The sequence below is a fragment of the Crotalus tigris genome, unplaced genomic scaffold (genome assembly GCF_016545835.1).
Source record: "Crotalus tigris isolate CLP2741 ecotype Arizona unplaced genomic scaffold, ASM1654583v1 scf7180000018716.860359, whole genome shotgun sequence".
In the NCBI taxonomy this organism is placed as follows: Eukaryota; Metazoa; Chordata; class Lepidosauria; order Squamata; family Viperidae; genus Crotalus; species Crotalus tigris.
The window spans coordinates 70,071-85,330 of record NW_024097164.1 but is presented as its reverse complement, the minus strand read 5'-3'; the positions used below and the strand labels follow the sequence as shown (position 1 = coordinate 85,330).

At 36.2% G+C, this 15,260-nt stretch overlaps 1 protein-coding gene across 1 annotated transcript in view; it reads right to left on the bottom strand.

Annotated features, from left to right (window-relative positions):
• The window catches only part of EDNRA (endothelin receptor type A), a 38,359-nt gene extending 34,803 nt beyond the window's left edge, over window positions 1–3,556 (bottom strand). Inside the window, exon 1 of the mRNA XM_039355667.1 lies at window positions 3,360–3,556. The gene's annotated coding sequence lies outside the window, so the exon portion shown is untranslated. The remainder of the gene's footprint in view (window positions 1–3,359) is intronic.
• Between the last annotated feature and the right edge of the window lie 11,704 nt (window positions 3,557–15,260).

Genomic DNA, 15,260 nt, shown 5'->3' with positions numbered 1-15,260 from the left:
GTAAAATGGAGCAACATTAACAAATGTTCTGTTTAGGAACAGAAATTTGGGGCTCAATTGTGGTCTTAAGTCAAGAACTACCTGTATTAACAATCAAAGCAAATTGGAGGTAGATAAGACTCAACACAATTCAAGGTGGACTTGACTTAAATCTCTTGTGGGTGTGGAACTTGAGACTGATGAGTTGGTCTGACACCTCCCTCAGGCTCAGCCTGGTCAACTTCTATACAAAATCCTATATTCTTTCTAAAGAGTGGGAATTAATCTTAGGTAAACATGCAGGACCTGGTTGGGTTATGTCCTGCCCTTTTCACCTTCATATTAGTCAATATCACAGGTGATTATGCCTTACTTCAGAGATATAAGGTCAAGTTCCAGAGCAATCTGTAGAAAGTGATGAATATAACACATGGAATAACTTTTATGTGACTCTAATCAGGGTTTTATGTTTGAATGGATCGTTTTAGTATATTACTAGCTTTACAATTTATGCTTCAGTGCCAATTGTTAGTACCTAAAGAAGCAAGAGAGAAAAATCTTTCCTGTTTCCTGACATTCACACACAACAGAAAAATTTTAATGTGATCAACTACCTTCCCTTCACCATTTCACTCTCTCTAACAATCCATGTTCTGAGCCACTGCATTTTGCATACTTCTGCAGAAATTTCCCTTGTCTTCCCTAATATCATCTAATTAATTGTTCCTTCTATTTGCCTGATCCATCATAATCTTGATATCCACAGTTACGGGCTCATATAGGAAGTAGTGTTTCTTTACTTATTCAAGCTCTTTGGACTGAAGTGGTAGGTGACTATTGTGATTTCTTTCCATTATTTGAACTCTGTAAGTACTGAAATATATGTATATCTTTTGTTTAAGACAGCTTTCTTCAACAGGGTATTGGGCTACAAGTCCCATAATCCCCAAACAGTATGTTATTTCTTAAATTCTGTGCTGCTGCAGTACTATTAACTAAAGAAAACTAAATAAGACTCAGTAAACTCCAGCTTTGGTTTACTTATGTAATTATAATACAATCCCATTTATGAGTATTCAGAATGACTGCTCACCTTGTGGCATTTGTTTCTAAGGCACCTTAAACTTAGAAATGCCTGCCATCTTAAACTGATTTCAAGCAGAAGTTAGGTTATCAGATGAAGGATGCAAATCTCATAAGGACTCTTAGGGAGCAACATCTACAATATTGACACTATGCAATTACATACTTGTGTCACAACATCTGATATAATATATAAATCATGGTATTTGTGTTTTGACACAACACATTACATCCTTAGTTCCTTTCTGCCTATGCCACTGGATGGCAGAAAAGTTTTTCTATGTACTGCCATCTAATGGTTATCTATATCTTTTCAACAATGATCTGTTGTTTAAATTATTGTTTCTTAGACTTACACCACAGATTTTCTCAGCAGCACCAGATATTACAGTGTATTTTATACTCCAATTTTACCACGCAACTACCCAGTGAGGCAGATAGACTGACAGAGAGTGACTGGACAAAAGTCCCTCAGTGAGCTTCCATGGCTGAGGAGACTTGAATTTCTTAATCAACACATTGGTTGTATTTTCATTTGGCTGAGTTCTCTTGGCTTTAATAAAACCAAAATTAAACCAAAAAATAAAACCAAAATGTCTTAAAGATATTAAATTAGATTCAATAAAGATTACTTGACTTAAACCCCACTGAAATAAATGGATTTTAAGACATGACTATCTTGTCATAGTACACAGTACAGCTATATGTGCCTGCTTGGAACTTAATTTCTGAATGTTAGTTGTACCCATGTGTACACTGCAAAGAAAATTGGACTTTTTCTAATCTAACATTAATTTAATGTAATGAAATATTTCAGCAAAACCAATAATGACAGTGGTTGAAAATTGAATGATGTGATATTTACTGCTAAGTCAAAGATGCGCAACTCTGACAGCTGTAAATACTCAGCTACTCTTTTAGTAATATGTTGATGGTTGTACTTCAAAAGGTGTGGAGCAGGACTAGAGCAAAAACAAATTTCAAATGGATTTCATTTATACTTAAAGTGATTCAAACTGTAATCTACAAACTGTAATCTATAATTACCATCTAGTTGCTAGTTTATGCATTTCTGGATGTGGACTAAATTTGTATGTAAATTTTGGACTTCCATTCAAATTAAATAGATTTATTCTTTAGAACTAAAATACTGACTGATGTAAATCCAGGCACATGGGGGTTTTATTTGGCTAAGCAATGGGTTTATTTCTTTTTAAGTTTCTATAAACTCCAGAGTGCAAAGACATAATAAAGTTTTTTTTTGAATAAATATTTTTAAACACATAATACAGAAACTCATAGAACTCAAAAGACATTCACAAATCACATAATTTTTATCCTGTTCCAGTTTAAATGCCTAAGAGAAAAGAGATGTTAGAATCATTTTTTTTTTTACTTTTAAGAAGCTGGTTCATTTCAGAAAAAAAACATAAACCCCCTCCGCCCTCCCACCCATTTAATACACGAGAAAAAGAGCCTTCCAATTTGAAGAGAACTGAGATTGTTTTCCTTGAGAATTTCAGTACTTCAAGGTAAAAAGTTAACTGCGTGGCCAACCCGTGTCGGTTTCCGGATGCACTGTATTGCAACTCCCATTCCGCTGGCTGACTGAGATGGGATTTGTAGTACAATACTCCCAAGGGGTTCCAAGTTGGGGAAGGGCTAATTTGAAAGACCCATTCAGTTCAACATTATATTGTTCCGGGTGGACGTTGGATCTCAGCAGTGAGATCAAAGCCAGTCCGTCATGCCTGCATCCCCGCAGGTGGGCAACATAAGGTGTTGGGAAGGGGAGGAAGAAGCGGCTCAAAAAGCAGCGGCAGAAGAACTTTGGAGGGGGGGGGGAGAGATTACATAGCCTTTCTCCAGTTGTTCTGCGCTTCCCCACCCCCCGGCCAATACCAGCCTCTCTCGGCTCCTTGACACAAGTCAAGCCTACAGCTCTTCCCGAAGGTCGAATCTGGCCAGAAATCAGAAATTTCTGTTCTCCTAATTGCAGACAAAATAAAGACTTGAGTACGGTTAAGTGGGCGTAAGAGCTGCCTGCCTCTTTTACAGCTAAACCGACTCCAAGGCGGAACATTTCAACTCGGAGTTCTTCGGCTTAGCTGCTATGAGAAGAGCTCGTTTGCTTCACTATCTTTCCACAAAATAAAAAGAGGGGGCGGAGGCGGCATCCTCTGCTTTAGGCACTGCTTCTCCTCCGCCTTCCCATCTCGCGCCTCTCCCGGGCTGGCAAAATTAAAGCGCCGAAAGTTCGGCTCCAAGGGACGCCCGCTTTCCTTCAATACACCCACCGTTTGGTGCGTCCCGAAAGAGAAGCGCTCCCGCCGCGCAGGGAGACACGCGGCCGCTCCAGTCCGAGGCGGCGCGGGGAAAGTTCGGGCTCAAGGCGCGCAGCAGCGCAAGTTGACAGGAAGTGGCTTCTGGCGGCGTTTCCTCCAAAAAGACTTTGTAAAGCCTCCCGTCTCCGTCTGGCTGGCTGGCTTTGGGACTCTCCACCTCCACTGCTCGAAAGAGAGCGAGCGAGGGAGCGGCTGGATCAACCCCCTCCTCTCCCCCTCTCTAAATTTGGAAGGTTGGGGGGGGGGGGAGAGGGAATTCCTGTCAAAACCAAGTTGCTGCCAGAACTATAACCGAGCAACCGCATTCTGTTTCAACGGGTCGTGTGAACCCAGTTATGCGATGGCCGACTTTTTTTTTTTTTTTTGTTACCCTGGTCTATATGATGCGACCAGTCATAAATTGCTAGTACCACGGTGATCGCGCTATTATATATTACTGCAGTGATCAATTTTATTTTTCCATTAAGATGCCAATCACAGGTTTTTGTTAGTTCTCACCACATAATCATCAATGATCTCAAACATGCTATAATTAAAACAATTATACATTTCTATTGCATATATAAAGCCAGCCACTGTAGACTTTGTTTTTTCAATAGGCTGGATCTTCAACACTAGTAGAAAGGTTGTCAGGGCTGGGGCCATCCCAGTCTCCAGGGATATGCCATAGGGCAGATGCTGCTACACCTCCAAGAGTCCAACAGAAGAGATCTGGAGGATGCCTTCTTTATTAGTTCAGGAGAGATGAGAAGAAACAATAGGACAAAAGTGGTCCAGCAACTAGCCTGGCCCTATGCCATGAAAGCTGTATAGGTCATAACTGGCACCTGGAATTATACTTAGAAGCCTCGTGGGAATCAGTGCAGCTGATGGAGCATGAGCGTAATAAGAAGCACCAACAAATGTGTGGTACTGCATTCTGGACCAGCTTCAGCTTCCAAAGGGCAGCCCTATGAAGATCACATTACAGTAATCAAACATGAGGTAACTAAGGTATGAGTCATGAGCAAGAATCAAAAGTGGATGAGCACCCCACAATTCAGTGTCACTATCTCACCCCCTTTGGGAAACTTTTAAAAATATTATAAAGTTATTGATTAAACATTATTTTAAAGGATAATGATCATCTTCTGGACAAAAGTATCCTGTAGCTTTGTTATAACTTGATTTTCTATTTGTGTGAGTTTGTTTGTTTGTTTGATTGATTATCTGCCTTCAAGTCAATGTCAACTCTTACTGACCATACTGCATAGATTTTTTTCCACCACGATCTGTCTTTCCAGGTTTCCAGTGGTACACTCATTGCCATTGTAGCTGAGTCCATATTTACTTGGAATTAAATTTCCATGAAGTTAGTAAAGTTTATTCCCAAGCAAAGTATTATAGGTTAAAGTCTGCAGACTTATTCCATTGCAGTGCTGAATTCATTAAAGCTGTTTAATGTGGCACAGGTTCAATAATCATAGATCTGAACATATATAGGTTTTGATGGATTGTTTTATATTGGCTATTCTGCTGTCTTAAATGAAAACATCTGGGAAAACACATTCAAGTTTCTTATAATATTGCAGTGTTCTTACTTCATCCATCACTAAAAGACAATGAATTTTAAAAAGGACATGTAGAGATGTATAATATGGAAAATTAATGGTCCTACTAGTCAGCTTGGTCAGGTTATGTAACTAATGAATTAAATTACAAAGAATAAACATATTCCCCCCTTTCACGATAAAATTTTAACCCTCCTTATTTTCCCCCAAGAAAATATGTTTTCTTTTCTGAGTCACTAGGTCAGTGGTTCTCAACCTTTCTAATGCAGCGACCCCATAATACAGTTCCCCATGTTGTGGTGACCCCCAACCACTTATACATCACCGGGTGCCAGGGGCGTGGCCAAAGAAAAGGGGGGGAATGGCAGACAGCCTTGTTTGGCGACCCCTGTGAAATGGTCATTCGACCCCAAATGGGGTCCCGACCCACAGGTTGAGAACCACTGCACTAGGTAAAAGATCATTTTTTACAATGTCAGCTAACCATATCAAAAGAACAGACAGAAAAAGTTTACTGTATCTGCGTATAAGATCTCATTATGATGGCTGCAATGTTATTTTTTTATCTTCCAGCTTCAACTCCACCAGAAATGTATATATCAAATTCATATGAAGCTTTGCAGCAGCTCAGAACTGGACCACAGTTGCTTAATCACTTGACAATTCATATATTCGCATTAATAACATAAGAAAAGATATAGACTTTGGGCTTACAAGATGATTGTTAATTTTTTTTGTAGTGAATCTCTACATGTGATTATTTACATCTAACCTGGAAGCCTTCATTTGGCAAATGTATGAATGTTCATGAAGTTTTCCTACAGCAAACAAGCATTCCTTAAACATACAGACTGCCTCAGAGTGAAGGTTCGTTCTCCGAGGTTGTGGGTTGGTTTCTAAATGTTTCATTACTAGGCTAGGTAACATCTTCAGTGGAATAACATCCACTGAAGAAGCTCAGAGAAGGAATCTTCACCCTCATCCTATACCCGAGCTACAGATATTCACCTCTATTGGAAATATAGACTGCCTCTTCATCTGTGACTAAGAGAAGAGAGGATGGGAAGGTGACTATTCACGTGTTGGATTAAATATATGCCTGAATGGGGGCATTACAGAGTTTCTTAGAGATTCCTTAGTTGTCAGGTCTGCCATGTAAACACTTCAGCTTGCTTCACTTCACTAGCATCCTGCCATAAAATGAGATCATTTTATGGCCTCATTTTTTTGACCTCAAAGTGTTGCTCTCCTTTGATTAGGATAGGAGTTGGAGATGATTTAGTTGCAGGACGCAAGGGTGAAGTGATTGCCAGCTTTAACAAGCTACAGTGGTAAAGTGAGTGAATGTGTTTGAGGTTTTGGGGGCAAGTCTAATTGTACTGTTATAGGATTGATGATTTTAATTATGGGAAAGTATCCAGTGTACTTAGATCCAAGTTTCTTTGAGGGTTGTCTGGACTGGAGGTATTTGGTGGACAAATAGACTTTGTTCCCAATGTTAAAGTCCTTTGGCTTAGAGCGTTTTTTTGTCAACTTGTTTCTTGTATGTTTCATGTGCCTCCTCCAGGGCTTTGTGAACCACTGGCCAAGTGCTTTGAAGTTGAGCAATCCAGTCTGCCAGGGAAGTGTTCTGGGGGATGGTCTGTGGCAGTTCTGGAATGGCTATGAAGTCTTGGCCCATTGCCACTTAGAATAGTGAAAATCCGGTGCTGCTGTGGACTGCATCGTTATAAGCTATTTCCGTGAAGGGGAGGAGATCAGCCCAGTTGTTCTGGGAAGGGCAGTTCACTACTCTTCACATATTGGATTAAATGTATGCCTGGATCGAGGCCTCACAGAGTTGTTTAGAGATTCTTTAGGTTTGTTCTCTGGCTAATTGAATCTGGCAGTTCTGAAAGAAAATATTTTATTGGAGCCTATATTGTTATTTTGTCCTATTGCAAAGATGAGACACAAACCGCAAAAAAATTACTCTGGAATTACTCTTAGGAATTTAATCATGGCTGTAATCAAACCATTTCAGCCAGCAAAAAATGAAAAAGGCAGCCAGATTTTATTCTTCATTGTATCAATAAAGAAAGATATATGTAGTCCAGGGTTGAAATGAGGGGTCCTTGGTGCTCTCAAAACTTGGTTGTTTGCATCCGTTTCATTACCCAAACTAGGTAATAACATCATTGTTTTCTTGTGGTAATTGGGGATGAGAGACTGGGGGCAATGAAGATTTAGCAAAAGTAATTAAGGGGCCTTATTCATGTCTATATGTCTTTGAATTTAAAACAACTTTCAGAATGTAGCAGCAGCAGGTGATTTTTCCTTTTTCTTCCAGTTCTATGCATCTGTTGCTAGCTCAGGGCATTGGCTGCCTGTAATACTGTATCTTTGACTGCAAACACCCATAAATGCATGCTAGTTGCTGAAACCCAAAATGTACTCACATGATTGTTGGGGGGCACTGACATCAGACTTTGAAACTGTATTGTAAGTAGTTTTGGGGGGCGGTCTGTTGTGACTTTGAATTGTTGCTAAGTGACCAGTCATAAATTGAGGACTACCTGTGCCAGATTTCTTTCCTGTAAAAAACAAAGCAAAATCCTCCCTCAGTAGCCTCCAAATCCATATTTCTCTCTTGAAAAATATCAAAAATATCAATATTCTGCTAGTATCAGAAGAAATAATTCCTGAATGTCCTTATTCAGTATTTTCCAGCTCCTTTGAAGTTAATGTCCACGTTATTGTGGTGCACGTTCTGTTAAAATTCCCTAAATCTAGATATACATAGTTAACAAACATTGACTGTAACAAAATAAAGAAGCTTCCTTGCCTCTCTTTTTTTAGATATCTCAGACAGAGGCTGAAAGTTTAATCCAGGAATAAGTCTGACTCCCTGAAAATCATACCTTTGATCTGTCCCTTTTTTTGGTCAGCCAATTGTTTTCTCCCCAACCTGCCTCCATCCTTACCACCAACAAAAACAAATTCAATAATGGAAATAACAATTGCATTTCCTTTTTGTTTTCAAATTTATGGGAGACCTTTATTATGTTTCTTTTTAATGTTTCTTTTCCCATATTAATATACTTTATGGGAAAGCATAATAAAGATACATAGGGATGAATTCATGGTTTCTATTAGTTCATGCTAATGGAAAGAAAAGTATATTTTCTCCTGGCCCTTGTAGCTCTTTAAAAGAAAAAACTGAGTGAACCTATGAAACAATATAAGAGATGATGGATTGCATGGGAATGGAGTGAAGGTAAATTCCTCTTCATTAATAATGCTCTTTGCTAGATCTCAGTCACTTTCATAAATGCAATTTATACAGAAGAATTAGTCTGGAACAATCCATTTATATTCATCCACAATCTTCTGAAATAGTTATGTATATGTTGATTACCTTTCAAAGTAGCTTAAAAATAGTTTCTCTTGAATAATAGTTAGGAAAACATTACTTTCTACTCTTCAAATTTTTATTTTTTTTCTCAAGAAAACCAGCTTGGTTTAGAACCAAGAGATCTTGATATTTTCCATCAGTTCATGCCAGTATCCAGTTGTAGAAAATAGCCTAATAATAATAATTGTTAGGCTGTTGCTTTTCTTCATTGGGATTATCTATTTCTGAGAAAACATTTCCTTATCATTAAGTTAATTTAATGATTTTGTGTTTTCACAATGCTGTATACCACTATGTACACAAATCTTTGCCATAAACTGTAACAATGCTCATGATAAAAAGAAAAACATGGGGGCCAGAGAAGAAAATGTTGGCAAGAGAAGATATAATAAGAATCATAAGATTCTTTACTTTTGGAAATTGATGTAGGGGGGAAAAGACATTTCCTGCTTTCTACTATTTTAGAACTAATAGAACAACTTCAGTTTGCTTTTCTCCTCTAAACTTTTTTCTCTTTATTACAGCTGAAAAGCAAACTCATCTCTGGAGCTCAATTTTGGGAAGAAGGTAGGGTCTGTTACCTTTCCCCCCCCCCCCCAACAAGATAGTCTGGTTAACTTCTCAAGCTTTCAGTTATATTTAATTTTCTTTTATTTATATAATATAGGTGCAAGGAAAGATAGAGGTAGCAAAATTAACTTTTTTCCTTTCCACCTCTAGGTTTCTCTATTTTGCTCTGATGGCTTCTTTTATGAAACCTTGACGAAAGAAAGGCTAAATTCAGGTTGAAGTTCTTGGCTGAATTCCATGGAACTTATCTGGAATATTAAGCAGATACTGAAAATGAAAACTGGGACATCTTACTCAGTGGTCAGACTTCCAACATCTAAGATAAACCATCACAAGATGTGATTGCATATCTTTATTAGTGTATGTACAAAGATCCCCTTCAACTGTGTCTGAACATGTAGAAACTGGAAAGGATAGATTGCTGTCACATATACTGTAGAGAGTATGACCATGTTTGGGGCTAGAGATTGGATTAGCTTCTTTGGCTTCCCACATACATTGACCTCCCACACACAAGCCTTGCTGGGTAGGGTTGCCTTTTCTTTGGAAAGGCAACAAGGATACAAGCCATCAGTCACTCTAGCAGGCAAGCGGTTGAAACTTGTAATAGAAAAGTGTTTTCTGTGATCCCAACTGACCATCTCTTAGGCACAACCAAATATCATATTAAACATATAATTTGTATTTAAAATTCAGTGAAGATGCAGACTTTCCAAAGAATCTGTGATACAATACTGTATAAAAAGAAGACATTTGGCCTTTCCATTTCCTTCACATTACACGCACCCTCTGTGATATTTCAATGTATTTTCCCTCCAAATCTAAAAGTTGTATTTGGAAGCACAGAAGATCGAAATGGATATTCTTAAATGCAATGTTGATGGATCCAAAGACATTATCTTCAGCATCTGTCAGACTCTCTTTACCATCATATTTGTCTTAGACATTCATAGGAAATAAAAATGATGCATTTGCTGTAGACATCAAATGTAACATATTTCATCTTCATGACATACTCATCAGTTTCTAAGTAGTGAGTAATCTTTGATTAAGCCCACAGCATCTCTGTGTTTTGTATTTTCAATGACAATCACATGACCTGCTGGATCAATTACTTTTTAAAATGCATAGCTTATAGTGAAAAATTTTATGCCATATCTAATTTTGCTCCCTTGTGTATTCACTTAATTTGAAGTACTGAAGCATACATTCCATAGGCTGTAAAATACAGAGAGCTGGATGGCAGTCAAGAGTTAGAGCTTTCTCTACTTTTTTTACTGCCACACAGAGATCATCTGAATTATTATTTTTTTTTAATTGAAAATTTTATAAACTTTTTACAATAAAATCCCTCCCCCCTCCCTCCCCCCATCCCCCCATAACCCTCCCCCCTTCCCAGAGCTGAATACAGAGCTAAAAAAACAGAAAAAGATTAAATAAACATCAATCAACTATACATAAATCCTAAAAAAATAAAAAAAACACTTTAACTCCAATACATTAAAATCAATAAATCTAACCATAACAACTTTACACTATAAATTATTCAAAAGCTAAATAATACTTTCTAATCCCATATTTGTTCTGAACAAAATTTACCCATCTTTTCCACACAGAATTATATCTCTCCTGTGAATGGTCTTTCAGATAAGCCGAGAGATCATCTGAATTATTGCAACCTAGATACCGTATTAGCACCATTTAATAATTGTAATCTTATATTTTCCCCCCCAAAAAATAGTTTACAGATGCTGCAGTTTGCAACACAACCAGCCAATCTGGATATATGGCAGGATTAAAACATTTTTTTTATCACTTGGTTCACAATTTTCAATGTTTGAGTGTTGAAATAGCCAATGGCACTTTCACGCTATTTGTAAGATTTCTGCCTTATTTCTTCATGTGATTGGACTGGGAGTGGGAAAATAACTGGTTTCCTGGAAATTAAGGAAATTATGATAGCTAGGATTATTCCTAGATATATTAGGGATTTTTACTAGTTGCTTATTTTCAGTTTCAGTTGGAGTTTGTGGTTTTGCAAAAAGCAAATTGTCCCACAGGACAAGCCATGTTTCTATGCAGTTTCGTTAATAGACCTAGAACTTTTGAAAGATTGTTTTAATAAAAATATCTATATTTTGAGTTTTATGTCCTGATTCATAGCAATTTTATACAACTGACGTAGTTCTGTGGTATTTATGGTTAGTAATATATTAACTGATTAGTTGATTTAATAGATTTAGAGGCTGCCTGACTGACTACCAAATGACCTTAGGTGGCGAACATTTTTTGCTGGTAGAAAAAGTAGAAAACAATAAGAAAACAGGCTCTGTGGAACCGGAAAAACATTGCACTAACTTTAATGAGTAGATCCCTTAAACATGTTTTTTCCCCTTAAGGTCACATGGAAATCTGAAAGCCAAGAGTTGCTTTAATTAACAATAGAGAAATGTTGTGCTCTGGTAGTGCCAAAGCACTCATTTGGAATTATTTTTGAAGCTTAGTTGTGCTTTACAATAATTGGAGGTTTAATATTTCTATCTGTACACATGGATACACTCACTCTGTATATATATTGTATATACATGATTGCCATCAAGTTGCTGTTCATTTAGTGAACACATAGATAAGCCCTTTTCAGCATTATTTATGTGTGCTTATGTGTGTGTATGTATGTCTTTATGTGCATGCACACACAATAATTGGCTGAATCTATGGAAGAGTTCAATGCATTAGAAATAAGATATGACCTGTGCAATATTTGTGTTCTAAAATTTTCAGAGAAAACATAAGTGTTTCAGTTTGAATTGTACTTCTTTTAATACAAATCCATGTCTAATAAAAAAGACTACTCTTGTTATGAATGTTTTTGTGTGTTCTATATTCATTTAGTAAATTCAGTAAATTCTGAAATTGTAATGATTGCAATAGCACATGTAAAATTCATTTCATTTGGAAAAACATGTCTCCTCATTTTTGTCTTCTGCAGAGAAGTAAATCCTGTCTGCTCCTCCTTATTTTGTCATTATTACCTACTTTTTCAGCTATTACTGTAATAGGCAGGAAAGCAACTTTTGATCTGAATGATCTTTAAAGTTTCTGATATGGCTAAATGAATTGAAATATTTCATTTTTAGAAATGTGTAGTGTATTGAGTTATTGTTATTACTAATTAATTAAGAAATTTATATTATTATTAGTTATTTTGGTCTGCCTGTATAGTTTAATTGTTACAGACTCACTGATGTTTCATCAAAGTTAGTAGAAGAAAAACTTACTTCTGATTTAAATGTCTTTGTTTGGTCTGTAAAAAAGATAGAACAATTCTAAGCGATGCTTCCTTCTACAAATACTTTTTAAATACCGCTATCCATTGGAATCTAGATATTACCCATACATTTTCTTAACTCATAATCATGCCTAGGGAAAAAAATCTAGCTATTTATTTTCCAACTAGTAAAAACAGGTTAATACTAAAATCAAGCATTTCTAGATTTTAATGTAGAAAATATGTGCTTATCTTTTGATATTTTTATGGATCTTTATCCACGTTAATGAATTCAGTAATGTGTAATTGACAGAATATGTGGATTAGATTTCCTCTCTTCAGCTCTTGACTGATGTAAAAATCTAGCTTTTTCTCTTTGTAAACTGTACAGATGACACTCTATGTTTTAGTCTGTGGTGCCTTATGACCATTTCACAGGTCCCCCCTTTTTAATGTTTGGGGTTTTTTAAAGCAAAAAAAAATGATCAGCACTGATTAATGTTATTCTTCATGTTATTATTTCATTTATGGGAAATTCAGCATACAAGGACCAGAAATTATTACTATCACTAACATCTCTATTCAATATTGACTTACAAGAGAGATTGCAAAAATTTCTGTAATCTGTGAATGTTGAGACAAATTTCTAAAACCGACTGATGTTTCAAAGACCTTGACTGTGCTATAATTTGGTATTCTTGTTGCATTTCTTTAAACAGACAAATAGAAAAACTCAAACACAACACAAAATAATAACACCCAGTTTTCCATTGTCCATGCTGAACTGACATTAATTCTGACAAAATATGATCAAAATGTATATATTCGTATTCAATATTGGTGAAAATATGGTACACTTTATAATACGTGGTAGTCTTGTAAGTATGCTAAATCATATTGGATAAATATAATAATGATAATGCTGAAAATATTTAAAATATAAATATTAATGAAACCCTAAGCCTTTCTTCTAGGTATTATGGACAAATCGATAGAAAAACAATGTGGGACATTATTTCTCTACATGATGACTGTTATGAGGATTGTTTATGCTAAGCAATGGAAGTAAAAGGGAATGCCAACTGTTGAAGAGTGGACTTTAAAATGGATTCAACTTGCAGAGGTGACAAAATTAACTTCATTGATTAAAGACAATGGATTCAATAAGTTTATTAGAGACTGGAAGCCATTTATGAAATTTCTCTGTGTTAAATAAAATTACAGTAAATTACTGTTACCTTGGAGGTGCCTGTTTTATATATATATATATATATATATATATATATATATATATATATCCCAGAGATCGAGGATTGCATTACTGAACAAATATGCCCGGGATTCGCATTTTTGCAACCATTAAGGATATATATCGCTAATAGAGGTTGAGTTGACTGGCTTACTAGATAAATAAATTTCCACATCAGGGACATTTTTTAATGTATCATAGTATTTATATCAAATATAGATGGGAAAGTTTATAACTATTTGGAGACTTGTTATGTAAGGGGGGGGGATAACGCATCAGATACTTTTGATATATTTGGCAGCATTCAGCCAGGGTATTTTTTATGTTTACTATCAGTGTGAATGAGATATTTGCTATTTATTATCCTTTTTTTGTATACATCATTTTTTTTATTTTTATTATTAGTGTCTGATAGTTGTTAGTTTGTTTCTTCTTTTTCTCTTTATTTTGTATTCTAATTTTGGGAAAAATAAAAAGAAATAAAAAAATAAAAAAGAACATTAGCTTTCTTCAAGTGAACTTTTTCTTCTTCTAATTCTGTCATGGGATCCCATCAAATTCTGTGGAAAACCCTACTCTATATGATCAGAACTTTTAAGAATCAGCTGCTGTACAAACTGCATAAGGATATAAATGACTGAACTTGCCAGTGAAATTGACTATTAATGAATCACCTTGATATCGTCAGATAGTGGTTGGTGTCACTTATAAATTTAGCAGCTTGACAAAAGGCAGACTGGATATAAGGGAATCAGTATGGGTTCAATAGTCAGAGCATTACTCCCACCCCTTTCCCCCATGCAGCTGCAGTCTCCTTTAGTCCTCTTTGAGGAAAAGCCAGACTGTTTTCTGCTGAAATTTTCATCGGAACATGATGCATTTATTAATCATTATCATAAAGAGAAGGAGGAGGAGCTTTTTGTTCAGGCCACAGCAATCTGGATGGCCTTCTAAGGTAAATGCAGATTGTATGTTCTTCCAACTTTTTTGAAAGTGGCCTCAAAGGGGAAGGGATAATCACTGAGTGCAAGTGAGGATTTGTATTATTATTATTCCAAAGCCCTTTCAAGATTTCTGGCAAGCAAATCATATTATTCTTTTCGCTAAGGACACCACTCAGCCCATTAATACTACAGAATACATAAAGGATCCCAATACTTTACTATGAGTTTGCTGGCAAGCCAACAACAGAATTAGTGTATGTGTTGGGGGGCAGGGAATCAGGTGTCTCCAATCCTGATATACTTGATTTTGTCCTTTTAGGGTGGATTAGACCAAAAGAAAGAAAGACACATTTTGGATTATATTTCCTTAACCTAATATTACCCATGACATGGCTAATTAATATTAACTAATGTAATGGGAGCTGAAGTCTTATCTATCTGGAAGGTTATATATTGGAAAGGGTTGCTTTATAACATCTCTGTTCTACAAAAATTTACAAAGGCAGAGTTATTCCAATTTAAAATATCATCCTATTGCTTATATAAAAAAAAGTAGCATGCAAAGGAGAATGGACATAGTTTTTGATATAACTTTTCTTCAGGTATGGTACTTACCAGGTAAATGATTTCATTTCTCAGAATGCTAATTAATAGCTATGCCAGCTAGCAAATTCTGTCAACTGAACTCCACACATTTGTAGGGTTTTAAAATATTCCATTCCATTAAGCAATATGTTAGCCAGGGTTCCTTGAGGTGGTCTGGTTACACTGCAAAGTAAAAATGATTTCAGTTGCATGGACAATGTTGCAAAGTCTTCATTAACTGAAACTTCCAGTCCTCTAATCAATGTACAGGGCAAATATCTATTTTAGATCTT